Genomic DNA, 26,824 nt, shown 5'->3' on the forward strand with positions numbered 1-26,824 from the left:
TATATATATGCGCACACACACACATAGATATAAACGTATTCTCCGTTGAGATATTGCAGCCGCTGCTGTGTCCAGGCCCAGGAGCCTTAGCACTGTGCTGTGATGTCACTCAATACCACTGACATCACTAGGTGTAAACAACATCTCTCCTTTGCTGTGTATGTGACTATGGAGCTGTTTGGTGATGTCGTCTATTACGGCCTTCATAGAAGCAACAGGAGATTGTTGCATCCATCTTGAACCCTCAGAACTACAGTGCTATGATGTCACTCACTTCCACAGGCCTTGCAGAGTGTAAACAACAACAACCCAGCTTTGTTGTGTATGTAACCAAAGGGATTTGTGATGTCACCTAGAACCTTCACAGCAGCGACAGCTTTATGAGGAGCATCAGCACTGCTCTGCCTGAGCAGAACCATCACCGCCATAGGTTGTCAAATAACCCGGATTTAACCCACACAGGTAAGTCCAATGGGGTGCAGGCATGTCCTCTATGCTTACAGCTTCCCGTGGGTGTTGGTTTGATACCGTTTGGGGACAGCCAAGGAGGCATCTGCAGGCAACAAAGGTAGGTGTGTGCTTGTGTGTGTGTTTCCTATGCAGATCCTAAGCCCAGTGTCACATGCAAGTAGGAGGAGTAAGAAGGGTTCCTGGCAAATCCGGGTTATGGATTGCATTTAAAAAGGCCCCGTGGGAGTGCAATGGGCCCCTGTCTTGCTGCTTAGCAATAATGGTATGGGTTTAGGTTCTGCTGTGTGTACTGGTGGTTGACTGCCCCCCAGCCCAGAGTGTGCATGGAAAATTGTCTGGCAGCCTCCCTGACAGCAAGCAGTGATAGTGCCCATGAAGGGGACCTTGTTGGGCCCGCCCCTTTCACGGTTATCGCTTCTCGGCCTTTTGGCTAAGATCAAGTGTAGTATCTGTTCTTATCAGTTTAATATCTGATACGTCCCCTATCTGGGGACCATATATTAAATGGATTTTTGAGAACGGGGGCCGATTTCGAAGCTTGCTTCCGTCGCCCTATGCATTGACCCGATATGGCAGTATCTTCGGGTACAGTGCACCACCCCCTTACAGGGTTAAAAAGAAAGATTCCTACTTTCATTGCTACCTGCTTGCTGGCTAGCCAGCTAGCCAGCCCTGTGGGCCTTGCTGCTGCTGCAGCCAAAAAACAAAAGGTGGTGCTGCTGCTGCTTCTGCTGCTTCTGCTTCTGCTTGTGTCTGGCCCCTGTTGGAGCGTCCAGGCACAGGACTTCTGCTGCTGCTGACTAAATGGCCTCCTTAATTGGATCATTTGAGTAGCCAGCACACCTGTGCAGGTAGGGCATGACATGATAGGCAGCTGCCTTGATAGCGGGTGGGTGCTGAATGTTCCTAATTGACAAAATAAGATTAATGCTTATGAAGAAATATAAAATCTCATCCCTTCCCCAATATCGCGCCACACCCCTACCCCTTAATTCCCTGGTTGAACGTGATGGACATATGTCTTTTTTCGACCGTACTAACTATGTAACTATGTAACATAACATGGGGGGGGGGGGGGGGTCTCCTGGCTGTTCACACAGGTGTGTCATTGCTGTACATTGACCATGCATTGCTTCTGTGGTATTGCAAAGGCAAAGACAAATGCTTCCAGCCATCCATTGCACTAATGGATTGGTCATCAGCTGGCTGTCTATGTCCCGCATCAATATAGACCAAAGTACAGAGGGTTAGGCTATGCTATTGTGCACCTACCTGATGCATCAGAAGGTGCGAGGCCCTTGCTAAATTCTGTGCACAGACTTTGAGATCTATGCTTTAGACTGTATCTAAACCTGCTCCAACATGGACTGACATTCTGGCCTACTTTCAGCCGATGCGACTTGTCTGTCGCTGAACAGTCGCTTTTTATGTATTCAGCACCTATGTATAATGTTGTAAAAATGCTCTAGAAGCTAAAGTCGCAGAAATGTCACACATATTTGGCCTGCAACTTTCTGTGCGACAAATTCAGACAGGAAAAATCAGTATAAATCCTTAGAAAATTATCCCCCAGTGTCTCCATCTGCTGGCGGTATTGAATAAGCATTGCTGCACTGATGGGGTATGCATTAGACGAAAAAAAAGAAGAAAAAGAAGAATAATACGCCCAGAAAAGAGGCGAAAAGGAGAAAAACGTAAAAAAACGTGAAAAAAAAGTAAGAGGAAGAGAAGGGAAAAAAAGGTGGAAATGGGTTTAAAAGTGATTTCGGCGGAGAATATATATATATATATATATATATATATATATATATATATATATATGCGCACACACACACATAGATATAAACGTATTCTCCGTTGAGATATTGCAGCCGCTGCTGTGTCCAGGCCCAGGAGCCTTAGCACTGTGCTGTGATGTCACTCAATACCACTGACATCACTAGGTGTAAACAACATCTCTCCTTTGCTGTGTATGTGACTATGGAGCTGTTTGGTGATGTCGTCTATTACGGCCTTCATAGAAGCAACAGGAGATTGTTGCATCCATCTTGAACCCTCAGAACTACAGTGCTATGATGTCACACTCACTTCCACAGGCCTTGCAGAGTGTAAACAACAACAACCCAGCTTTGTTGTGTATGTAACCAAAGGGATTTGTGATGTCACCTAGAACCTTCACAGCAGCGACAGCTTTATGAGGAGCATCAGCACTGCTCTGCCTGAGCAGAACCATCACCGCCATAGGTTGTCAAATAACCCGGATTTAACCCACACAGGTAAGTCCAATGGGGTGCAGGCATGTCCTCTATGCTTACAGCTTCCCGTGGGTGTTGGTTTGATACCGTTTGGGGACAGCCAAGGAGGCATCTGCAGGCAACAAAGGTAGGTGTGTGCTTGTGTGTGTGTTTCCTATGCAGATCCTAAGCCCAGTGTCACATGCAAGTAGGAGGAGTAAGAAGGGTTCCTGGCAAATCCGGGTTATGGATTGCATTTAAAAAGGCCCCGTGGGAGTGCAATGGGCCCCTGTCTTGCTGCTTAGCAATAATGGTATGGGTTTAGGTTCTGCTGTGTGTACTGGTGGTTGACTGCCCCCCAGCCCAGAGTGTGCATGGAAAATTGTCTGGCAGCCTCCCTGACAGCAAGCAGTGATAGTGCCCATGAAGGGGACCTTGTTGGGCCCGCCCCTTTCACGGTTATCGCTTCTCGGCCTTTTGGCTAAGATCAAGTGTAGTATCTGTTCTTATCAGTTTAATATCTGATACGTCCCCTATCTGGGGACCATATATTAAATGGATTTTTGAGAACGGGGGCCGATTTCGAAGCTTGCTTCCGTCGCCCTATGCATTGACCCGATATGGCAGTATCTTCGGGTACAGTGCACCACCCCCTTACAGGGTTAAAAAGAAAGATTCCTACTTTCATTGCTACCTGCTTGCTGGCTAGCCAGCTAGCCAGCCCTGTGGGCCTTGCTGCTGCTGCAGCCAAAAAACAAAAGGTGGTGCTGCTGCTGCTTCTGCTGCTTCTGCTTCTGCTTGTGTCTGGCCCCTGTTGGAGCGTCCAGGCACAGGACTTCTGCTGCTGCTGACTAAATGGCCTCCTTAATTGGATCATTTGAGTAGCCAGCACACCTGTGCAGGTAGGGCATGACATGATAGGCAGCTGCCTTGATAGCGGGTGGGTGCTGAATGTTCCTAATTGACAAAATAAGATTAATGCTTATGAAGAAATATAAAATCTCATCCCTTCCCCAATATCGCGCCACACCCCTACCCCTTAATTCCCTGGTTGAACGTGATGGACATATGTCTTTTTTCGACCGTACTAACTATGTAACTATGTAACATAACATGGGGGGGGGGGGGGGGGTCTCCTGGCTGTTCACACAGGTGTGTCATTGCTGTACATTGACCATGCATTGCTTCTGTGGTATTGCAAAGGCAAAGACAAATGCTTCCAGCCATCCATTGCACTAATGGATTGGTCATCAGCTGGCTGTCTATGTCCCGCATCAATATAGACCAAAGTACAGAGGGTTAGGCTATGCTATTGTGCACCTACCTGATGCATCAGAAGGTGCGAGGCCCTTGCTAAATTCTGTGCACAGACTTTGAGATCTATGCTTTAGACTGTATCTAAACCTGCTCCAACATGGACTGACATTCTGGCCTACTTTCAGCCGATGCGACTTGTCTGTCGCTGAACAGTCGCTTTTTATGTATTCAGCACCTATGTATAATGTTGTAAAAATGCTCTAGAAGCTAAAGTCGCAGAAATGTCACACATATTTGGCCTGCAACTTTCTGTGCGACAAATTCAGACAGGAAAAATCAGTATAAATCCTTAGAAAATTATCCCCCAGTGTCTCCATCTGCTGGCGGTATTGAATAAGCATTGCTGCACTGATGGGGTATGCATTAGACGAAAAAAAAGAAGAAAAAGAAGAATAATACGCCCAGAAAAGAGGCGAAAAGGAGAAAAACGTAAAAAAACGTGAAAAAAAAGTAAGAGGAAGAGAAGGGAAAAAAAGGTGGAAATGGGTTTAAAAGTGATTTCGGCGGAGATATATATATATATATATATATATATATATATATATATATATATATGCGCACACACACACATAGATATAAACGTATTCTCCGTTGAGATATTGCAGCCGCTGCTGTGTCCAGGCCCAGGAGCCTTAGCACTGTGCTGTGATGTCACTCAATACCACTGACATCACTAGGTGTAAACAACATCTCTCCTTTGCTGTGTATGTGACTATGGAGCTGTTTGGTGATGTCGTCTATTACGGCCTTCATAGAAGCAACAGGAGATTGTTGCATCCATCTTGAACCCTCAGAACTACAGTGCTATGATGTCACTCACTTCCACAGGCCTTGCAGAGTGTAAACAACAACAACCCAGCTTTGTTGTGTATGTAACCAAAGGGATTTGTGATGTCACCTAGAACCTTCACAGCAGCGACAGCTTTATGAGGAGCATCAGCACTGCTCTGCCTGAGCAGAACCATCACCGCCATAGGTTGTCAAATAACCCGGATTTAACCCACACAGGTAAGTCCAATGGGGTGCAGGCATGTCCTCTATGCTTACAGCTTCCCGTGGGTGTTGGTTTGATACCGTTTGGGGACAGCCAAGGAGGCATCTGCAGGCAACAAAGGTAGGTGTGTGCTTGTGTGTGTGTTTCCTATGCAGATCCTAAGCCCAGTGTCACATGCAAGTAGGAGGAGTAAGAAGGGTTCCTGGCAAATCCGGGTTATGGATTGCATTTAAAAAGGCCCCGTGGGAGTGCAATGGGCCCCTGTCTTGCTGCTTAGCAATAATGGTATGGGTTTAGGTTCTGCTGTGTGTACTGGTGGTTGACTGCCCCCCAGCCCAGAGTGTGCATGGAAAATTGTCTGGCAGCCTCCCTGACAGCAAGCAGTGATAGTGCCCATGAAGGGGACCTTGTTGGGCCCGCCCCTTTCACGGTTATCGCTTCTCGGCCTTTTGGCTAAGATCAAGTGTAGTATCTGTTCTTATCAGTTTAATATCTGATACGTCCCCTATCTGGGGACCATATATTAAATGGATTTTTGAGAACGGGGGCCGATTTCGAAGCTTGCTTCCGTCGCCCTATGCATTGACCCGATATGGCAGTATCTTCGGGTACAGTGCACCACCCCCTTACAGGGTTAAAAAGAAAGATTCCTACTTTCATTGCTACCTGCTTGCTGGCTAGCCAGCTAGCCAGCCCTGTGGGCCTTGCTGCTGCTGCAGCCAAAAAACAAAAGGTGGTGCTGCTGCTGCTTCTGCTGCTTCTGCTTCTGCTTGTGTCTGGCCCCTGTTGGAGCGTCCAGGCACAGGACTTCTGCTGCTGCTGACTAAATGGCCTCCTTAATTGGATCATTTGAGTAGCCAGCACACCTGTGCAGGTAGGGCATGACATGATAGGCAGCTGCCTTGATAGCGGGTGGGTGCTGAATGTTCCTAATTGACAAAATAAGATTAATGCTTATGAAGAAATATAAAATCTCATCCCTTCCCCAATATCGCGCCACACCCCTACCCCTTAATTCCCTGGTTGAACGTGATGGACATATGTCTTTTTTCGACCGTACTAACTATGTAACTATGTAACATAACATGGGGGGGGGGGGGGGGTCTCCTGGCTGTTCACACAGGTGTGTCATTGCTGTACATTGACCATGCATTGCTTCTGTGGTATTGCAAAGGCAAAGACAAATGCTTCCAGCCATCCATTGCACTAATGGATTGGTCATCAGCTGGCTGTCTATGTCCCGCATCAATATAGACCAAAGTACAGAGGGTTAGGCTATGCTATTGTGCACCTACCTGATGCATCAGAAGGTGCGAGGCCCTTGCTAAATTCTGTGCACAGACTTTGAGATCTATGCTTTAGACTGTATCTAAACCTGCTCCAACATGGACTGACATTCTGGCCTACTTTCAGCCGATGCGACTTGTCTGTCGCTGAACAGTCGCTTTTTATGTATTCAGCACCTATGTATAATGTTGTAAAAATGCTCTAGAAGCTAAAGTCGCAGAAATGTCACACATATTTGGCCTGCAACTTTCTGTGCGACAAATTCAGACAGGAAAAATCAGTATAAATCCTTAGAAAATTATCCCCCAGTGTCTCCATCTGCTGGCGGTATTGAATAAGCATTGCTGCACTGATGGGGTATGCATTAGACGAAAAAAAAGAAGAAAAAGAAGAATAATACGCCCAGAAAAGAGGCGAAAAGGAGAAAAACGTAAAAAAACTTGAAAAAAAAGTAAGAGGAAGAGAAGGGAAAAAAAGGTGGAAATGGGTTTAAAAGTGATTTCGGCGGAGAAATATATATATATATATATATATATATATATATATATATATATGCGCACACACACACATAGATATAAACGTATTCTCCGTTGAGATATTGCAGCCGCTGCTGTGTCCAGGCCCAGGAGCCTTAGCACTGTGCTGTGATGTCACTCAATACCACTGACATCACTAGGTGTAAACAACATCTCTCCTTTGCTGTGTATGTGACTATGGAGCTGTTTGGTGATGTCGTCTATTACGGCCTTCATAGAAGCAACAGGAGATTGTTGCATCCATCTTGAACCCTCAGAACTACAGTGCTATGATGTCACTCACTTCCACAGGCCTTGCAGAGTGTAAACAACAACAACCCAGCTTTGTTGTGTATGTAACCAAAGGGATTTGTGATGTCACCTAGAACCTTCACAGCAGCGACAGCTTTATGAGGAGCATCAGCACTGCTCTGCCTGAGCAGAACCATCACCGCCATAGGTTGTCAAATAACCCGGATTTAACCCACACAGGTAAGTCCAATGGGGTGCAGGCATGTCCTCTATGCTTACAGCTTCCCGTGGGTGTTGGTTTGATACCGTTTGGGGACAGCCAAGGAGGCATCTGCAGGCAACAAAGGTAGGTGTGTGCTTGTGTGTGTGTTTCCTATGCAGATCCTAAGCCCAGTGTCACATGCAAGTAGGAGGAGTAAGAAGGGTTCCTGGCAAATCTGGGTTATGGATTGCATTTAAAAAGGCCCCGTGGGAGTGCAATGGGCCCCTGTCTTGCTGCTTAGCAATAATGGTATGGGTTTAGGTTCTGCTGTGTGTACTGGTGGTTGACTGCCCCCCAGCCCAGAGTGTGCATGGAAAATTGTCTGGCAGCCTCCCTGGCAGCAAGCAGTGATAGTGCCCATGAAGGGGACCTTGTTGGGCCCGCCCCTTTCACGGTTATCGCTTCTCGGCCTTTTGGCTAAGATCAAGTGTAGTATCTGTTCTTATCAGTTTAATATCTGATACGTCCCCTATCTGGGGACCATATATTAAATGGATTTTTGAGAACGGGGGCCGATTTCGAAGCTTGCTTCCGTCGCCCTATGCATTGACCCGATATGGCAGTATCTTCGGGTACAGTGCACCACCCCCTTACAGGGTTAAAAAGAAAGATTCCTACTTTCATTGCTACCTGCTTGCTGGCTAGCCAGCTAGCCAGCTAGCCAGCCCTGTGGGCCTTGCTGCTGCTGCAGCCAAAAAACAAAAGGTGGTGCTGCTGCTGCTTCTGCTGCTTCTGCTTCTGCTTGTGTCTGGCCCCTGTTGGAGCGTCCAGGCACAGGACTTCTGCTGCTGCTGACTAAATGGCCTCCTTAATTGGATCATTTGAGTAGCCAGCACACCTGTGCAGGTAGGGCATGACATGATAGGCAGCTGCCTTGATAGCGGGTGGGTGCTGAATGTTCCTAATTGACAAAATAAGATTAATGCTTATGAAGAAATATAAAATCTCATCCCTTCCCCAATATCGCGCCACACCCCTACCCCTTAATTCCCTGGTTGAACGTGATGGACATATGTCTTTTTTCGACCGTACTAACTATGTAACTATGTAACATAACATGGGGGGGGGGGGGGGGGGGTCTCCTGGCTGTTCACACAGGTGTGTCATTGCTGTACATTGACCATGCATTGCTTCTGTGGTATTGCAAAGGCAAAGACAAATGCTTCCAGCCATCCATTGCACTAATGGATTGGTCATCAGCTGGCTGTCTATGTCCCGCATCAATATAGACCAAAGTACAGAGGGTTAGGCTATGCTATTGTGCACCTACCTGATGCATCAGAAGGTGCGAGGCCCTTGCTAAATTCTGTGCACAGACTTTGAGATCTATGCTTTAGACTGTATCTAAACCTGCTCCAACATGGACTGACATTCTGGCCTACTTTCAGCCGATGCGACTTGTCTGTCGCTGAACAGTCGCTTTTTATGTATTCAGCACCTATGTATAATGTTGTAAAAATGCTCTAGAAGCTAAAGTCGCAGAAATGTCACACATATTTGGCCTGCAACTTTCTGTGCGACAAATTCAGACAGGAAAAATCAGTATAAATCCTTAGAAAATTATCCCCCAGTGTCTCCATCTGCTGGCGGTATTGAATAAGCATTGCTGCACTGATGGGGTATGCATTAGACGAAAAAAAAGAAGAAAAAGAAGAATAATACGCCCAGAAAAGAGGCGAAAAGGAGAAAAACGTAAAAAAACGTGAAAAAAAAGTAAGAGGAAGAGAAGGGAAAAAAAGGTGGAAATGGGTTTAAAAGTGATTTCGGCGGAGAAATATATATATATATATATAGTATATATATATATATATATATATATATATATGCGCACACACACACATAGATATAAACGTATTCTCCGTTGAGATATTGCAGCCGCTGCTGTGTCCAGGCCCAGGAGCCTTAGCACTGTGCTGTGATGTCACTCAATACCACTGACATCACTAGGTGTAAACAACATCTCTCCTTTGCTGTGTATGTGACTATGGAGCTGTTTGGTGATGTCGTCTATTACGGCCTTCATAGAAGCAACAGGAGATTGTTGCATCCATCTTGAACCCTCAGAACTACAGTGCTATGATGTCACTCACTTCCACAGGCCTTGCAGAGTGTAAACAACAACAACCCAGCTTTGTTGTGTATGTAACCAAAGGGATTTGTGATGTCACCTAGAACCTTCACAGCAGCGACAGCTTTATGAGGAGCATCAGCACTGCTCTGCCTGAGCAGAACCATCACCGCCATAGGTTGTCAAATAACCCGGATTTAACCCACACAGGTAAGTCCAATGGGGTGCAGGCATGTCCTCTATGCTTACAGCTTCCCGTGGGTGTTGGTTTGATACCGTTTGGGGACAGCCAAGGAGGCATCTGCAGGCAACAAAGGTAGGTGTGTGCTTGTGTGTGTGTTTCCTATGCAGATCCTAAGCCCAGTGTCACATGCAAGTAGGAGGAGTAAGAAGGGTTCCTGGCAAATCCGGGTTATGGATTGCATTTAAAAAGGCCCCGTGGGAGTGCAATGGGCCCCTGTCTTGCTGCTTAGCAATAATGGTATGGGTTTAGGTTCTGCTGTGTGTACTGGTGGTTGACTGCCCCCCAGCCCAGAGTGTGCATGGAAAATTGTCTGGCAGCCTCCCTGACAGCAAGCAGTGATAGTGCCCATGAAGGGGACCTTGTTGGGCCCGCCCCTTTCACGGTTATCGCTTCTCGGCCTTTTGGCTAAGATCAAGTGTAGTATCTGTTCTTATCAGTTTAATATCTGATACGTCCCCTATCTGGGGACCATATATTAAATGGATTTTTGAGAACGGGGGCCGATTTCGAAGCTTGCTTCCGTCGCCCTATGCATTGACCCGATATGGCAGTATCTTCGGGTACAGTGCACCACCCCCTTACAGGGTTAAAAAGAAAGATTCCTACTTTCATTGCTACCTGCTTGCTGGCTAGCCAGCTAGCCAGCCCTGTGGGCCTTGCTGCTGCTGCAGCCAAAAAACAAAAGGTGGTGCTGCTGCTGCTTCTGCTGCTTCTGCTTCTGCTTGTGTCTGGCCCCTGTTGGAGCGTCCAGGCACAGGACTTCTGCTGCTGCTGACTAAATGGCCTCCTTAATTGGATCATTTGAGTAGCCAGCACACCTGTGCAGGTAGGGCATGACATGATAGGCAGCTGCCTTGATAGCGGGTGGGTGCTGAATGTTCCTAATTGACAAAATAAGATTAATGCTTATGAAGAAATATAAAATCTCATCCCTTCCCCAATATCGCGCCACACCCCTACCCCTTAATTCCCTGGTTGAACGTGATGGACATATGTCTTTTTTCGACCGTACTAACTATGTAACTATGTAACATAACATGGGGGGGGGGGGTCTCCTGGCTGTTCACACAGGTGTGTCATTGCTGTACATTGACCATGCATTGCTTCTGTGGTATTGCAAAGGCAAAGACAAATGCTTCCAGCCATCCATTGCACTAATGGATTGGTCATCAGCTGGCTGTCTATGTCCCGCATCAATATAGACCAAAGTACAGAGGGTTAGGCTATGCTATTGTGCACCTACCTGATGCATCAGAAGGTGCGAGGCCCTTGCTAAATTCTGTGCACAGACTTTGAGATCTATGCTTTAGACTGTATCTAAACCTGCTCCAACATGGACTGACATTCTGGCCTACTTTCAGCCGATGCGACTTGTCTGTCGCTGAACAGTCGCTTTTTATGTATTCAGCACCTATGTATAATGTTGTAAAAATGCTCTAGAAGCTAAAGTCGCAGAAATGTCACACATATTTGGCCTGCAACTTTCTGTGCGACAAATTCAGACAGGAAAAATCAGTATAAATCCTTAGAAAATTATCCCCCAGTGTCTCCATCTGCTGGCGGTATTGAATAAGCATTGCTGCACTGATGGGGTATGCATTAGACGAAAAAAAAGAAGAAAAAGAAGAATAATACGCCCAGAAAAGAGGCGAAAAGGAGAAAAACGTAAAAAAACGTGAAAAAAAAGTAAGAGGAAGAGAAGGGAAAAAAAGGTGGAAATGGGTTTAAAAGTGATTTCGGCGGAGAAATATATATATATATATATATATATATATATATATATATATATATATATATGCGCACACACACACATAGATATAAACGTATTCTCCGTTGAGATATTGCAGCCGCTGCTGTGTCCAGGCCCAGGAGCCTTAGCACTGTGCTGTGATGTCACTCAATACCACTGACATCACTAGGTGTAAACAACATCTCTCCTTTGCTGTGTATGTGACTATGGAGCTGTTTGGTGATGTCGTCTATTACGGCCTTCATAGAAGCAACAGGAGATTGTTGCATCCATCTTGAACCCTCAGAACTACAGTGCTATGATGTCACTCACTTCCACAGGCCTTGCAGAGTGTAAACAACAACAACCCAGCTTTGTTGTGTATGTAACCAAAGGGATTTGTGATGTCACCTAGAACCTTCACAGCAGCGACAGCTTTATGAGGAGCATCAGCACTGCTCTGCCTGAGCAGAACCATCACCGCCATAGGTTGTCAAATAACCCGGATTTAACCCACACAGGTAAGTCCAATGGGGTGCAGGCATGTCCTCTATGCTTACAGCTTCCCGTGGGTGTTGGTTTGATACCGTTTGGGGACAGCCAAGGAGGCATCTGCAGGCAACAAAGGTAGGTGTGTGCTTGTGTGTGTGTTTCCTATGCAGATCCTAAGCCCAGTGTCACATGCAAGTAGGAGGAGTAAGAAGGGTTCCTGGCAAATCCGGGTTATGGATTGCATTTAAAAAGGCCCCGTGGGAGTGCAATGGGCCCCTGTCTTGCTGCTTAGCAATAATGGTATGGGTTTAGGTTCTGCTGTGTGTACTGGTGGTTGACTGCCCCCCAGCCCAGAGTGTGCATGGAAAATTGTCTGGCAGCCTCCCTGACAGCAAGCAGTGATAGTGCCCATGAAGGGGACCTTGTTGGGCCCGCCCCTTTCACGGTTATCGCTTCTCGGCCTTTTGGCTAAGATCAAGTGTAGTATCTGTTCTTATCAGTTTAATATCTGATACGTCCCCTATCTGGGGACCATATATTAAATGGATTTTTGAGAACGGGGGCCGATTTCGAAGCTTGCTTCCTCGAAGCTTGCTTCCGTCGCCCTATGCATTGACCCGATATGGCAGTATCTTCGGGTACAGTGCACCACCCCCTTACAGGGTTAAAAAGAAAGATTCCTACTTTCATTGCTACCTGCTTGCTGGCTAGCCAGCTAGCCAGCCCTGTGGGCCTTGCTGCTGCTGCAGCCAAAAAACAAAAGGTGGTGCTGCTGCTGCTTCTGCTGCTTCTGCTTCTGCTTGTGTCTGGCCCCTGTTGGAGCGTCCAGGCACAGGACTTCTGCTGCTGCTGACTAAATGGCCTCCTTAATTGGATCATTTGAGTAGCCAGCACACCTGTGCAGGTAGGGCATGACATGATAGGCAGCTGCCTTGATAGCGGGTGGGTGCTGAATGTTCCTAATTGACAAAATAAGATTAATGCTTATGAAGAAATATAAAATCTCATCCCTTCCCCAATATCGCGCCACACCCCTACCCCTTAATTCCCTGGTTGAACGTGATGGACATATGTCTTTTTTCGACCGTACTAACTATGTAACTATGTAACATAACATGGGGGGGGGGGGGGGTCTCCTGGCTGTTCACACAGGTGTGTCATTGCTGTACATTGACCATGCATTGCTTCTGTGGTATTGCAAAGGCAAAGACAAATGCTTCCAGCCATCCATTGCACTAATGGATTGGTCATCAGCTGGCTGTCTATGTCCCGCATCAATATAGACCAAAGTACAGAGGGTTAGGCTATGCTATTGTGCACCTACCTGATGCATCAGAAGGTGCGAGGCCCTTGCTAAATTCTGTGCACAGACTTTGAGATCTATGCTTTAGACTGTATCTAAACCTGCTCCAACATGGACTGACATTCTGGCCTACTTTCAGCCGATGCGACTTGTCTGTCGCTGAACAGTCGCTTTTTATGTATTCAGCACCTATGTATAATGTTGTAAAAATGCTCTAGAAGCTAAAGTCGCAGAAATGTCACACATATTTGGCCTGCAACTTTCTGTGCGACAAATTCAGACAGGAAAAATCAGTATAAATCCTTAGAAAATTATCCCCCAGTGTCTCCATCTGCTGGCGGTATTGAATAAGCATTGCTGCACTGATGGGGTATGCATTAGACGAAAAAAAAGAAGAAAAAGAAGAATAATACGCCCAGAAAAGAGGCGAAAAGGAGAAAAACGTAAAAAAACGTGAAAAAAAAGTAAGAGGAAGAGAAGGGAAAAAAAGGTGGAAATGGGTTTAAAAGTGATTTCGGCGGAGAAATATATATATATATATATATATATATATATATATATATATATATATGCGCACACACACACATAGATATAAACGTATTCTCCGTTGAGATATTGCAGCCGCTGCTGTGTCCAGGCCCAGGAGCCTTAGCACTGTGCTGTGATGTCACTCAATACCACTGACATCACTAGGTGTAAACAACATCTCTCCTTTGCTGTGTATGTGACTATGGAGCTGTTTGGTGATGTCGTCTATTACGGCCTTCATAGAAGCAACAGGAGATTGTTGCATCCATCTTGAACCCTCAGAACTACAGTGCTATGATGTCACTCACTTCCACAGGCCTTGCAGAGTGTAAACAACAACAACCCAGCTTTGTTGTGTATGTAACCAAAGGGATTTGTGATGTCACCTAGAACCTTCACAGCAGCGACAGCTTTATGAGGAGCATCAGCACTGCTCTGCCTGAGCAGAACCATCACCGCCATAGGTTGTCAAATAACCCGGATTTAACCCACACAGGTAAGTCCAATGGGGTGCAGGCATGTCCTCTATGCTTACAGCTTCCCGTGGGTGTTGGTTTGATACCGTTTGGGGACAGCCAAGGAGGCATCTGCAGGCAACAAAGGTAGGTGTGTGCTTGTGTGTGTGTTTCCTATGCAGATCCTAAGCCCAGTGTCACATGCAAGTAGGAGGAGTAAGAAGGGTTCCTGGCAAATCCGGGTTATGGATTGCATTTAAAAAGGCCCCGTGGGAGTGCAATGGGCCCCTGTCTTGCTGCTTAGCAATAATGGTATGGGTTTAGGTTCTGCTGTGTGTACTGGTGGTTGACTGCCCCCCAGCCCAGAGTGTGCATGGAAAATTGTCTGGCAGCCTCCCTGACAGCAAGCAGTGATAGTGCCCATGAAGGGGACCTTGTTGGGCCCGCCCCTTTCACGGTTATCGCTTCTCGGCCTTTTGGCTAAGATCAAGTGTAGTATCTGTTCTTATCAGTTTAATATCTGATACGTCCCCTATCTGGGGACCATATATTAAATGGATTTTTGAGAACGGGGGCCGATTTCGAAGCTTGCTTCCGTCGCCCTATGCATTGACCCGATATGGCAGTATCTTCGGGTACAGTGCACCACCCCCTTACAGGGTTAAAAAGAAAGATTCCTACTTTCATTGCTACCTGCTTGCTGGCTAGCCAGCTAGCCAGCCCTGTGGGCCTTGCTGCTGCTGCAGCCAAAAAACAAAAGGTGGTGCTGCTGCTGCTTCTGCTGCTTCTGCTTCTGCTTGTGTCTGGCCCCTGTTGGAGCGTCCAGGCACAGGACTTCTGCTGCTGCTGACTAAATGGCCTCCTTAATTGGATCATTTGAGTAGCCAGCACACCTGTGCAGGTAGGGCATGACATGATAGGCAGCTGCCTTGATAGCGGGTGGGTGCTGAATGTTCCTAATTGACAAAATAAGATTAATGCTTATGAAGAAATATAAAATCTCATCCCTTCCCCAATATCGCGCCACACCCCTACCCCTTAATTCCCTGGTTGAACGTGATGGACATATGTCTTTTTTCGACCGTACTAACTATGTAACTATGTAACATAACATGGGGGGGGGGGGGGGGGTCTCCTGGCTGTTCACACAGGTGTGTCATTGCTGTACATTGACCATGCATTGCTTCTGTGGTATTGCAAAGGCAAAGACAAATGCTTCCAGCCATCCATTGCACTAATGGATTGGTCATCAGCTGGCTGTCTATGTCCCGCATCAATATAGACCAAAGTACAGAGGGTTAGGCTATGCTATTGTGCACCTACCTGATGCATCAGAAGGTGCGAGGCCCTTGCTAAATTCTGTGCACAGACTTTGAGATCTATGCTTTAGACTGTATCTAAACCTGCTCCAACATGGACTGACATTCTGGCCTACTTTCAGCCGATGCGACTTGTCTGTCGCTGAACAGTCGCTTTTTATGTATTCAGCACCTATGTATAATGTTGTAAAAATGCTCTAGAAGCTAAAGTCGCAGAAATGTCACACATATTTGGCCTGCAACTTTCTGTGCGACAAATTCAGACAGGAAAAATCAGTATAAATCCTTAGAAAATTATCCCCCAGTGTCTCCATCTGCTGGCGGTATTGAATAAGCATTGCTGCACTGATGGGGTATGCATTAGACGAAAAAAAAGAAGAAAAAGAAGAATAATACGCCCAGAAAAGAGGCGAAAAGGAGAAAAACGTAAAAAAACGTGAAAAAAAAGTAAGAGGAAGAGAAGGGAAAAAAAGGTGGAAATGGGTTTAAAAGTGATTTCGGCGGAGAAATATATATATATATATATATATATATATATATATATATATATATGCGCACACACACACATAGATATAAACGTATTCTCCGTTGAGATATTGCAGCCGCTGCTGTGTCCAGGCCCAGGAGCCTTAGCACTGTGCTGTGATGTCACTCAATACCACTGACATCACTAGGTGTAAACAACATCTCTCCTTTGCTGTGTATGTGACTATGGAGCTGTTTGGTGATGTCGTCTATTACGGCCTTCATAGAAGCAACAGGAGATTGTTGCATCCATCTTGAACCCTCAGAACTACAGTGCTATGATGTCACTCACTTCCACAGGCCTTGCAGAGTGTAAACAACAACAACCCAGCTTTGTTGTGTATGTAACCAAAGGGATTTGTGATGTCACCTAGAACCTTCACAGCAGCGACAGCTTTATGAGGAGCATCAGCACTGCTCTGCCTGAGCAGAACCATCACCGCCATAGGTTGTCAAATAACCCGGATTTAACCCACACAGGTAAGTCCAATGGGGTGCAGGCATGTCCTCTATGCTTACAGCTTCCCGTGGGTGTTGGTTTGATACCGTTTGGGGACAGCCAAGGAGGCATCTGCAGGCAACAAAGGTAGGTGTGTGCTTGTGTGTGTGTTTCCTATGCAGATCCTAAGCCCAGTGTCACATGCAAGTAGGAGGAGTAAGAAGGGTTCCTGGCAAATCCGGGTTATGGATTGCATTTAAAAAGGCCCCGTGGGAGTGCAATGGGCCCCTGTCTTGCTGCTTAGCAATAATGGTATGGGTTTAGGTTCTGCTGTGTGTACTGGTGGTTGACTGCCCCCCAGCCCAGAGTGTGCATGGAAAATTGTCTGGCAGCCTCCCTGACAGCAAGCAGTGATAGTGCCCATGAAGGGGACCTTGTTGGGCCCGCCCCTTTCACGGTTATCGCTTCTCGGCCTTTTGGCTAAGATCAAGTGTAGTATCTGTTCTTATCAGTTTAATATCTGATACGTCCCCTATCTGGGGACCATATATTAAATGGATTTTTGAGAACGGGGGCCGATTTCGAAGCTTGCTTCCGTCGCCCTATGCATTGACCCGATATGGCAGTATCTTCGGGTACAGTGCACCACCCCCTTACAGGGTTAAAAAGAAAGATTCCTACTTTCATTGCTACCTGCTTGCTGGCTAGCCAGCTAGCCAGCCCTGTGGGCCTTGCTGCTGCTGCAGCCAAAAAACAAAAGGTGGTGCTGCTGCTTCTGCTGCTTCTGCTGCTTCTGCTTCTGCTTGTGTCTGGCCCCTGTTGGAGCGTCCAGGCACAGGACTTCTGCTGCTGCTGACTAAATGGCCTCCTTAATTGGATCATTTGAGTAGCCAGCACACCTGTGCAGGTAGGGCATGACATGATAGGCAGCTGCCTTGATAGCGGGTGGGTGCTGAATGTTCCTAATTGACAAAATAAGATTAATGCTTATGAAGAAATATAAAATCTCATCCCTTCCCCAATATCGCGCCACACCCCTACCCCTTAATTCCCTGGTTGAACGTGATGGACATATGTCTTTTTTCGACCGTACTAACTATGTAACTATGTAACATAACATGGGGGGGGGGGTCTCCTGGCTGTTCACACAGGTGTGTCATTGCTGTACATTGACCATGCATTGCTTCTGTGGTATTGCAAAGGCAAAGACAAATGCTTCCAGCCATCCATTGCACTAATGGATTGGTCATCAGCTGGCTGTCTATGTCCCGCATCAATATAGACCAAAGTACAGAGGGTTAGGCTATGCTATTGTGCACCTACCTGATGCATCAGAAGGTGCGAGGCCCTTGCTAAATTCTGTGCACAGACTTTGAGATCTATGCTTTAGACTGTATCTAAACCTGCTCCAACATGGACTGACATTCTGGCCTACTTTCAGCCGATGCGACTTGTCTGTCGCTGAACAGTCGCTTTTTATGTATTCAGCACCTATGTATAATGTTGTAAAAATGCTCTAGAAGCTAAAGTCGCAGAAATGTCACACATATTTGGCCTGCAACTTTCTGTGCGACAAATTCAGACAGGAAAAATCAGTATAAATCCTTAGAAAATTATCCCCCAGTGTCTCCATCTGCTGGCGGTATTGAATAAGCATTGCTGCACTGATGGGGTATGCATTAGACGAAAAAAAAGAAGAAAAAGAAGAATAATACGCCCAGAAAAGAGGCGAAAAGGAGAAAAACGTAAAAAAACGTGAAAAAAAAGTAAGAGGAAGAGAAGGGAAAAAAAGGTGGAAATGGGTTTAAAAGTGATTTCGGCGGAGAAATATATATATATATATATATATATATATATATATATATATATATATATATGCGCACACACACACATAGATATAAACGTATTCTCCGTTGAGATATTGCAGCCGCTGCTGTGTCCAGGCCCAGGAGCCTTAGCACTGTGCTGTGATGTCACTCAATACCACTGACATCACTAGGTGTAAACAACATCTCTCCTTTGCTGTGTATGTGACTATGGAGCTGTTTGGTGATGTCGTCTATTACGGCCTTCATAGAAGCAACAGGAGATTGTTGCATCCATCTTGAACCCTCAGAACTACAGTGCTATGATGTCACTCACTTCCACAGGCCTTGCAGAGTGTAAACAACAACAACCCAGCTTTGTTGTGTATGTAACCAAAGGGATTTGTGATGTCACCTAGAACCTTCACAGCAGCGACAGCTTTATGAGGAGCATCAGCACTGCTCTGCCTGAGCAGAACCATCACCGCCATAGGTTGTCAAATAACCCGGATTTAACCCACACAGGTAAGTCCAATGGGGTGCAGGCATGTCCTCTATGCTTACAGCTTCCCGTGGGTGTTGGTTTGATACCGTTTGGGGACAGCCAAGGAGGCATCTGCAGGCAACAAAGGTAGGTGTGTGCTTGTGTGTGTGTTTCCTATGCAGATCCTAAGCCCAGTGTCACATGCAAGTAGGAGGAGTAAGAAGGGTTCCTGGCAAATCCGGGTTATGGATTGCATTTAAAAAGGCCCCGTGGGAGTGCAATGGGCCCCTGTCTTGCTGCTTAGCAATAATGGTATGGGTTTAGGTTCTGCTGTGTGTACTGGTGGTTGACTGCCCCCCAGCCCAGAGTGTGCATGGAAAATTGTCTGGCAGCCTCCCTGACAGCAAGCAGTGATAGTGCCCATGAAGGGGACCTTGTTGGGCCCGCCCCTTTCACGGTTATCGCTTCTCGGCCTTTTGGCTAAGATCAAGTGTAGTATCTGTTCTTATCAGTTTAATATCTGATACGTCCCCTATCTGGGGACCATATATTAAATGGATTTTTGAGAACGGGGGCCGATTTCGAAGCTTGCTTCCGTCGCCCTATGCATTGACCCGATATGGCAGTATCTTCGGGTACAGTGCACCACCCCCTTACAGGGTTAAAAAGAAAGATTCCTACTTTCATTGCTACCTGCTTGCTGGCTAGCCAGCTAGCCAGCCCTGTGGGCCTTGCTGCTGCTGCAGCCAAAAAACAAAAGGTGGTGCTGCTGCTGCTTCTGCTGCTTCTGCTTCTGCTTGTGTCTGGCCCCTGTTGGAGCGTCCAGGCACAGGACTTCTGCTGCTGCTGACTAAATGGCCTCCTTAATTGGATCATTTGAGTAGCCAGCACACCTGTGCAGGTAGGGCATGACATGATAGGCAGCTGCCTTGATAGCGGGTGGGTGCTGAATGTTCCTAATTGACAAAATAAGATTAATGCTTATGAAGAAATATAAAATCTCATCCCTTCCCCAATATCGCGCCACACCCCTACCCCTTAATTCCCTGGTTGAACGTGGTCTTTTTTCGACCGTACTAACTATGTAACTATGTAACATAACATGGGGGGGGGGGGGGGGGGGGGGGGTCTCCTGGCTGTTCACACAGGTGTGTCATTGCTGTACATTGACCATGCATTGCTTCTGTGGTATTGCAAAGGCAAAGACAAATGCTTCCAGCCATCCATTGCACTAATGGATTGGTCATCAGCTGGCTGTCTATGTCCCGCATCAATATAGACCAAAGTACAGAGGGTTAGGCTATGCTATTGTGCACCTACCTGATGCATCAGAAGGTGCGAGGCCCTTGCTAAATTCTGTGCACAGACTTTGAGATCTATGCTTTAGACTGTATCTAAACCTGCTCCAACATGGACTGACATTCTGGCCTACTTTCAGCCGATGCGACTTGTCTGTCGCTGAACAGTCGCTTTTTATGTATTCAGCACCTATGTATAATGTTGTAAAAATGCTCTAGAAGCTAAAGTCGCAGAAATGTCACACATATTTGGCCTGCAACTTTCTGTGCGACAAATTCAGACAGGAAAAATCAGTATAAATCCTTAGAAAATTATCCCCCAGTGTCTCCATCTGCTGGCGGTATTGAATAAGCATTGCTGCACTGATGGGGTATGCATTAGACGAAAAAAAAGAAGAAAAAGAAGAATAATACGCCCAGAAAAGAGGCGAAAAGGAGAAAAACGTAAAAAAACTTGAAAAAAAAGTAAGAGGAAGAGAAGGGAAAAAAAGGTGGAAATGGGTTTAAAAGTGATTTCGGCGGAGAAATATATATATATATATATATATATATATATATATATATATATATATGCGCACACACACACATAGATATAAACGTATTCTCCGTTGAGATATTGCAGCCGCTGCTGTGTCCAGGCCCAGGAGCCTTAGCACTGTGCTGTGATGTCACTCAATACCACTGACATCACTAGGTGTAAACAACATCTCTCCTTTGCTGTGTATGTGACTATGGAGCTGTTTGGTGATGTCGTCTATTACGGCCTTCATAGAAGCAACAGGAGATTGTTGCATCCATCTTGAACCCTCAGAACTACAGTGCTATGATGTCACTCACTTCCACAGGCCTTGCAGAGTGTAAACAACAACAACCCAGCTTTGTTGTGTATGTAACCAAAGGGATTTGTGATGTCACCTAGAACCTTCACAGCAGCGACAGCTTTATGAGGAGCATCAGCACTGCTCTGCCTGAGCAGAACCATCACCGCCATAGGTTGTCAAATAACCCGGATTTAACCCACACAGGTAAGTCCAATGGGGTGCAGGCATGTCCTCTATGCTTACAGCTTCCCGTGGGTGTTGGTTTGATACCGTTTGGGGACAGCCAAGGAGGCATCTGCAGGCAACAAAGGTAGGTGTGTGCTTGTGTGTGTGTTTCCTATGCAGATCCTAAGCCCAGTGTCACATGCAAGTAGGAGGAGTAAGAAGGGTTCCTGGCAAATCCGGGTTATGGATTGCATTTAAAAAGGCCCCGTGGGAGTGCAATGGGCCCCTGTCTTGCTGCTTAGCAATAATGGTATGGGTTTAGGTTCTGCTGTGTGTACTGGTGGTTGACTGCCCCCCAGCCCAGAGTGTGCATGGAAAATTGTCTGGCAGCCTCCCTGACAGCAAGCAGTGATAGTGCCCATGAAGGGGACCTTGTTGGGCCCGCCCCTTTCACGGTTATCGCTTCTCGGCCTTTTGGCTAAGATCAAGTGTAGTATCTGTTCTTATCAGTTTAATATCTGATACGTCCCCTATCTGGGGACCATATATTAAATGGATTTTTGAGAACGGGGGCCGATTTCGAAGCTTGCTTCCGTCGCCCTATGCATTGACCCGATATGGCAGTATCTTCGGGTACAGTGCACCACCCCCTTACAGGGTTAAAAAGAAAGATTCCTACTTTCATTGCTACCTGCTTGCTGGCTAGCCAGCTAGCCAGCCCTGTGGGCCTTGCTGCTGCTGCTGCTTCTGCTGCTTCTGCTTCTGCTTGTGTCTGGCCCCTGTTGGAGCGTCCAGGCACAGGACTTCTGCTGCTGCTGACTAAATGGCCTCCTTAATTGGATCATTTGAGTAGCCAGCACACCTGTGCAGGTAGGGCATGACATGATAGGCAGCTGCCTTGATAGCGGGTGGGTGCTGAATGTTCCTAATTGACAAAATAAGATTAATGCTTATGAAGAAATATAAAATCTCATCCCTTCCCCAATATCGCGCCACACCCCTACCCCTTAATTCCCTGGTTGAACGTGATGGACATATGTCTTTTTTCGACCGTACTAACTATGTAACTATGTAACATAACATGGGGGGGGTCTCCTGGCTGTTCACACAGGTGTGTCATTGCTGTACATTGACCATGCATTGCTTCTGTGGTATTGCAAAGGCAAAGACAAATGCTTCCAGCCATCCATTGCACTAATGGATTGGTCATCAGCTGGCTGTCTATGTCCCGCATCAATATAGACCAAAGTACAGAGGGTTAGGCTATGCTATTGTGCACCTACCTGATGCATCAGAAGGTGCGAGGCCCTTGCTAAATTCTGTGCACAGACTTTGAGATCTATGCTTTAGACTGTATCTAAACCTGCTCCAACATGGACTGACATTCTGGCCTACTTTCAGCCGATGCGACTTGTCTGTCGCTGAACAGTCGCTTTTTATGTATTCAGCACCTATGTATAATGTTGTAAAAATGCTCTAGAAGCTAAAGTCGCAGAAATGTCACACATATTTGGCCTGCAACTTTCTGTGCGACAAATTCAGACAGGAAAAATCAGTATAAATCCTTAGAAAATTATCCCCCAGTGTCTCCATCTGCTGGCGGTATTGAATAAGCATTGCTGCACTGATGGGGTATGCATTAGACGAAAAAAAAGAAGAAAAAGAAGAATAATACGCCCAGAAAAGAGGCGAAAAGGAGAAAAACGTAAAAAAACGTGAAAAAAAAGTAAGAGGAAGAGAAGGGAAAAAAAGGTGGAAATGGGTTTAAAAGTGATTTCGGCGGAGAAATATATATATATATATATATATATATATATATATATATATATATATGCGCACACACACACATAGATATAAACGTATTCTCCGTTGAGATATTGCAGCCGCTGCTGTGTCCAGGCCCAGGAGCCTTAGCACTGTGCTGTGATGTCACTCAATACCACTGACATCACTAGGTGTAAACAACATCTCTCCTTTGCTGTGTATGTGACTATGGAGCTGTTTGGTGATGTCGTCTATTACGGCCTTCATAGAAGCAACAGGAGATTGTTGCATCCATCTTGAACCCTCAGAACTACAGTGCTATGATGTCACTCACTTCCACAGGCCTTGCAGAGTGTAAACAACAACAACCCAGCTTTGTTGTGTATGTAACCAAAGGGATTTGTGATGTCACCTAGAACCTTCACAGCAGCGACAGCTTTATGAGGAGCATCAGCACTGCTCTGCCTGAGCAGAACCATCACCGCCATAGGTTGTCAAATAACCCGGATTTAACCCACACAGGTAAGTCCAATGGGGTGCAGGCATGTCCTCTATGCTTACAGCTTCCCGTGGGTGTTGGTTTGATACCGTTTGGGGACAGCCAAGGAGGCATCTGCAGGCAACAAAGGTAGGTGTGTGCTTGTGTGTGTGTTTCCTATGCAGATCCTAAGCCCAGTGTCACATGCAAGTAGGAGGAGTAAGAAGGGTTCCTGGCAAATCCGGGTTATGGATTGCATTTAAAAAGGCCCCGTGGGAGTGCAATGGGCCCCTGTCTTGCTGCTTAGCAATAATGGTATAGGTTTAGGTTCTGCTGTGTGTACTGGTGGTTGACTGCCCCCCAGCCCAGAGTGTGCATGGAAAATTGTCTGGCAGCCTCCCTGACAGCAAGCAGTGATAGTGCCCATGAAGGGGACCTTGTTGGGCCCGCCCCTTTCACGGTTATCGCTTCTCGGCCTTTTGGCTAAGATCAAGTGTAGTATCTGTTCTTATCAGTTTAATATCTGATACGTCCCCTATCTGGGGACCATATATTAAATGGATTTTTGAGAACGGGGGCCGATTTCGAAGCTTGCTTCCGTCGCCCTATGCATTGACCCGATATGGCAGTATCTTCGGGTACAGTGCACCACCCCCTTACAGGGTTAAAAAGAAAGATTCCTACTTTCATTGCTACCTGCTTGCTGGCTAGCCAGCTAGCCAGCCCTGTGGGCCTTGCTGCTGCTGCAGCCAAAAAACAAAAGGTGGTGCTGCTGCTGCTTCTGCTGCTTCTGCTTCTGCTTGTGTCTGGCCCCTGTTGGAGCGTCCAGGCACAGGACTTCTGCTGCTGCTGACTAAATGGCCTCCTTAATTGGATCATTTGAGTAGCCAGCACACCTGTGCAGGTAGGGCATGACATGATAGGCAGCTGCCTTGATAGCGGGTGGGTGCTGAATGTTCCTAATTGACAAAATAAGATTAATGCTTATGAAGAAATATAAAATCTCATCCCTTCCCCAATATCGCGCCACACCCCTACCCCTTAATTCCCTGGTTGAACGTGATGGACATATGTCTTTTTTCGACCGTACTAACTATGTAACTATGTAACATAACATGGGGGGGGGGGGGGGGTCTCCTGGCTGTTCACACAGGTGTGTCATTGCTGTACATTGACCATGCATTGCTTCTGTGGTATTGCAAAGGCAAAGACAAATGCTTCCAGCCATCCATTGCACTAATGGATTGGTCATCAGCTGGCTGTCTATGTCCCGCATCAATATAGACCAAAGTACAGAGGGTTAGGCTATGCTATTGTGCACCTACCTGATGCATCAGAAGGTGCGAGGCCCTTGCTAAATTCTGTGCACAGACTTTGAGATCTATGCTTTAGACTGTATCTAAACCTGCTCCAACATGGACTGACATTCTGGCCTACTTTCAGCCGATGCGACTTGTCTGTCGCTGAACAGTCGCTTTTTATGTATTCAGCACCTATGTATAATGTTGTAAAAATGCTCTAGAAGCTAAAGTCGCAGAAATGTCACACATATTTGGCCTGCAACTTTCTGTGCGACAAATTCAGACAGGAAAAATCAGTATAAATCCTTAGAAAATTATCCCCCAGTGTCTCCATCTGCTGGCGGTATTGAATAAGCATTGCTGCACTGATGGGGTATGCATTAGACGAAAAAAAAGAAGAAAAAGAAGAATAATACGCCCAGAAAAGAGGCGAAAAGGAGAAAAACGTAAAAAAACGTGAAAAAAAAGTAAGAGGAAGAGAAGGGAAAAAAAGGTGGAAATGGGTTTAAAAGTGATTTCGGCGGAGAAATATATATATATATATATATATATATATATATATATATATATGCGCACACACACACATAGATATAAACGTATTCTCCGTTGAGATATTGCAGCCGCTGCTGTGTCCAGGCCCAGGAGCCTTAGCACTGTGCTGTGATGTCACTCAATACCACTGACATCACTAGGTGTAAACAACATCTCTCCTTTGCTGTGTATGTGACTATGGAGCTGTTTGGTGATGTCGTCTATTACGGCCTTCATAGAAGCAACAGGAGATTGTTGCATCCATCTTGAACCCTCAGAACTACAGTGCTATGATGTCACTCACTTCCACAGGCCTTGCAGAGTGTAAACAACAACAACCCAGCTTTGTTGTGTATGTAACCAAAGGGATTTGTGATGTCACCTAGAACCTTCACAGCAGCGACAGCTTTATGAGGAGCATCAGCACTGCTCTGCCTGAGCAGAACCATCACCGCCATAGGTTGTCAAATAACCCGGATTTAACCCACACAGGTAAGTCCAATGGGGTGCAGGCATGTCCTCTATGCTTACAGCTTCCCGTGGGTGTTGGTTTGATACCGTTTGGGGACAGCCAAGGAGGCATCTGCAGGCAACAAAGGTAGGTGTGTGCTTGTGTGTGTGTTTCCTATGCAGATCCTAAGCCCAGTGTCACATGCAAGTAGGAGGAGTAAGAAGGGTTCCTGGCAAATCCGGGTTATGGATTGCATTTAAAAAGGCCCCGTGGGAGTGCAATGGGCCCCTGTCTTGCTGCTTAGCAATAATGGTATGGGTTTAGGTTCTGCTGTGTGTACTGGTGGTTGACTGCCCCCCAGCCCAGAGTGTGCATGGAAAATTGTCTGGCAGCCTCCCTGACAGCAAGCAGTGATAGTGCCCATGAAGGGGACCTTGTTGGGCCCGCCCCTTTCACGGTTATCGCTTCTCGGCCTTTTGGCTAAGATCAAGTGTAGTATCTGTTCTTATCAGTTTAATATCTGATACGTCCCCTATCTGGGGACCATATATTAAATGGATTTTTGAGAACGGGGGCCGATTTCGAAGCTTGCTTCCGTCGCCCTATGCATTGACCCGATATGGCAGTATCTTCGGGTACAGTGCACCACCCCCTTACAGGGTTAAAAAGAAAGATTCCTACTTTCATTGCTACCTGCTTGCTGGCTAGCCAGCTAGCCAGCCCTGTGGGCCTTGCTGCTGCTGCAGCCAAAAAACAAAAGGTGGTGCTGCTGCTGCTTCTGCTGCTTCTGCTTCTGCTTGTGTCTGGCCCCTGTTGGAGCGTCCAGGCACAGGACTTCTGCTGCTGCTGACTAAATGGCCTCCTTAATTGGATCATTTGAGTAGCCAGCACACCTGTGCAGGTAGGGCATGACATGATAGGCAGCTGCCTTGATAGCGGGTGGGTGCTGAATGTTCCTAATTGACAAAATAAGATTAATGCTTATGAAGAAATATAAAATCTCATCCCTTCCCCAATATCGCGCCACACCCCTACCCCTTAATTCCCTGGTTGAACGTGATGGACATATGTCTTTTTTCGACCGTACTAACTATGTAACTATGTAACATAACATGGGGGGGGGGGGGGGGTCTCCTGGCTGTTCACACAGGTGTGTCATTGCTGTACATTGACCATGCATTGCTTCTGTGGTATTGCAAAGGCAAAGACAAATGCTTCCAGCCATCCATTGCACTAATGGATTGGTCATCAGCTGGCTGTCTATGTCCCGCATCAATATAGACCAAAGTACA

The 26,824-nt window shown here is 46.4% G+C and overlaps 11 non-coding genes and 1 pseudogene across 11 annotated transcripts; all 12 read left to right on the forward strand.

The window, feature by feature from the left end:
* The first annotated feature begins 881 nt into the window (after nucleotides 1-881).
* On the forward strand, nucleotides 882-1,072 carry LOC130308707 (U2 spliceosomal RNA). Its single transcript, XR_008857652.1, has one exon. It is a non-coding gene; the product is annotated as a U2 spliceosomal RNA (small nuclear RNA).
* A 2,094-nt stretch (nucleotides 1,073-3,166) lies between these two features.
* On the forward strand, nucleotides 3,167-3,357 carry LOC130308717 (U2 spliceosomal RNA). The gene has a single exon (XR_008857660.1). It is a non-coding gene; the product is annotated as a U2 spliceosomal RNA (small nuclear RNA).
* A 2,092-nt stretch (nucleotides 3,358-5,449) lies between these two features.
* On the forward strand, nucleotides 5,450-5,640 carry LOC130308718 (U2 spliceosomal RNA). Its single transcript, XR_008857661.1, has one exon. It is a non-coding gene; the product is annotated as a U2 spliceosomal RNA (small nuclear RNA).
* Nucleotides 5,641-7,729: 2,089 nt separating this feature from the next.
* On the forward strand, nucleotides 7,730-7,920 carry LOC130308684 (U2 spliceosomal RNA). Its single transcript, XR_008857631.1, has one exon. It is a non-coding gene; the product is annotated as a U2 spliceosomal RNA (small nuclear RNA).
* Nucleotides 7,921-10,029: 2,109 nt separating this feature from the next.
* LOC130308685 (U2 spliceosomal RNA) lies at nucleotides 10,030-10,220 on the forward strand. The gene has a single exon (XR_008857632.1). It is a non-coding gene; the product is annotated as a U2 spliceosomal RNA (small nuclear RNA).
* A 2,093-nt stretch (nucleotides 10,221-12,313) lies between these two features.
* On the forward strand, nucleotides 12,314-12,519 carry LOC130308714 (U2 spliceosomal RNA; annotated as a pseudogene).
* A 2,092-nt stretch (nucleotides 12,520-14,611) lies between these two features.
* On the forward strand, nucleotides 14,612-14,802 carry LOC130308686 (U2 spliceosomal RNA). Its single transcript, XR_008857633.1, has one exon. It is a non-coding gene; the product is annotated as a U2 spliceosomal RNA (small nuclear RNA).
* Nucleotides 14,803-16,894: 2,092 nt separating this feature from the next.
* LOC130308687 (U2 spliceosomal RNA) lies at nucleotides 16,895-17,085 on the forward strand. Its single transcript, XR_008857634.1, has one exon. It is a non-coding gene; the product is annotated as a U2 spliceosomal RNA (small nuclear RNA).
* Nucleotides 17,086-19,183: 2,098 nt separating this feature from the next.
* Nucleotides 19,184-19,374, forward strand: LOC130308689 (U2 spliceosomal RNA). The gene has a single exon (XR_008857635.1). It is a non-coding gene; the product is annotated as a U2 spliceosomal RNA (small nuclear RNA).
* A 2,091-nt stretch (nucleotides 19,375-21,465) lies between these two features.
* Nucleotides 21,466-21,656, forward strand: LOC130308690 (U2 spliceosomal RNA). Its single transcript, XR_008857636.1, has one exon. It is a non-coding gene; the product is annotated as a U2 spliceosomal RNA (small nuclear RNA).
* Nucleotides 21,657-23,712: 2,056 nt separating this feature from the next.
* Nucleotides 23,713-23,903, forward strand: LOC130308691 (U2 spliceosomal RNA). The gene has a single exon (XR_008857637.1). It is a non-coding gene; the product is annotated as a U2 spliceosomal RNA (small nuclear RNA).
* A 2,089-nt stretch (nucleotides 23,904-25,992) lies between these two features.
* On the forward strand, nucleotides 25,993-26,183 carry LOC130308692 (U2 spliceosomal RNA). Its single transcript, XR_008857638.1, has one exon. It is a non-coding gene; the product is annotated as a U2 spliceosomal RNA (small nuclear RNA).
* Nucleotides 26,184-26,824: the final 641 nt, after the last annotated feature.

The sequence above is a fragment of the Hyla sarda genome, unplaced genomic scaffold, assembly GCF_029499605.1.
Source record: "Hyla sarda isolate aHylSar1 unplaced genomic scaffold, aHylSar1.hap1 scaffold_1488, whole genome shotgun sequence".
NCBI classification, from domain to species: Eukaryota; Metazoa; Chordata; class Amphibia; order Anura; family Hylidae; genus Hyla; species Hyla sarda.